Here is a 1,513-nt window from a genome sequence, read left to right as displayed (position 1 = left end):
AAGATGGAGGATGATATACAACCACGAGTTGTATACCATATACATAGACCAACCCATCAGAAGGATAGTGAAATCATCCAGACTGAGGTGGGCGGGACATGTGGCTCGCATGAATGATACAGAAGTACTAAATAGAATATACAAGGAAAGCCAGAAGGTCAGAGAGGACGTGGTCGACCAAGAGCCAAATTGGAAGATAGAGTAACCGAAGATCTGAGGAAGATGGGATATAGAAACTGGAGAGTATTGGCAAAGGACTGAGAAAAATGGAAGGAAATTGTAGAAGAGGCCAAGGCTCATCATATGCTGTAGAGCCAAGAAAGAAGAAGAAAATGATGATGAGAACTTTTTACATTACATGATTGTAAAGAATCCGCCTCGATTGCAAATAGAAACCGGATGAAGAACATGATGATGCTTTGCCTCGATAAAGCGAAACGCGTCTTAAGAAAAAAAAACGCATTTTTGTAGTTGCAACGACAGGACAAAAATACTCTCTAGAACCGTAAAGCACCTACGGACAATATGGCCATACAAACGAAGAATTTTTGATACTTTTTTTTTATAAATCAATCTATCGTCTTCACCCACTGTAATAGTTACAGTCTTGAGCCAAAGTTCCTTGTCAGTTTCTCCGTTAAGTAACTGCGGCAAATATTTTAGGAATGGGGAGACCTCTAGTTTCTCAAATTGGCGGAATATGCGGTCCATTTGTAAGTTTTGAGCACTCTGTGCTTTGATAATCACTGTTGCGGAAACTGCATGAAAATGAATGACCACGGCGTCAGTGTTTGTTCCCAACAGATTGAGCATTTTAGCGTTACGAATGCGTTTCCGAGTGGTTTATTTTAGGAAGTTTTTATATGTTTTCAGACAGTTTCACAATAGGTTTCCCATTATAAGCTAACGAAAATGAGGAGTTAACATCTTGAGCGCATGACACCTAATTGAAACTCCATTATTTCGAAGCCTCTAAGATGCGATGATTGAAGTTTAATCTATATTCGAGCTTCCTTTCAGTTTAGAACAAAACATTCCTGAAGGTTGATAATAGTGAACGTGACGGCTACTGGGATCGTTTGACGTTGCTGGAACTCTTCAGATGGAGATCGTAAAGAGTGTGCCCAGAGGAAGTTTACGTGGAGCTTTTCACCATGTTTCGGACTTTGGGAATAGTCCAGTCATCAGCAACAAGGACATGCAAGGATCACACTGCAGATACCACTGACAGTTCACTGCAATACAGTGACACGGGAACAAGTTTGGATGAGCTGGATTGGGGAAAGCATTGTGGCAAGAATGGCAGAAATGGATATTTCGAACAAGAACTGCACCGCGGAAAGATTTTAGCACTGGCTTTGACGAATAGGCAGTAGACAACTGCACAGCACAGCGTCACCACGAACAGATTGCTGGAAGATGAGTTTACGTTTCGGATTGCCAGGCACGGCGTACTGCTGACAACACACCATTCACAACAGAGATCTGTATGTAGTAGAAACCCCAACGACAC

Source organism: Schistocerca nitens, chromosome 6 (genome assembly GCF_023898315.1).
Source record: "Schistocerca nitens isolate TAMUIC-IGC-003100 chromosome 6, iqSchNite1.1, whole genome shotgun sequence".
In the NCBI taxonomy this organism is placed as follows: Eukaryota; Metazoa; Arthropoda; class Insecta; order Orthoptera; family Acrididae; genus Schistocerca; species Schistocerca nitens.
Note: the sequence above shows the minus strand (reverse complement) of the source record.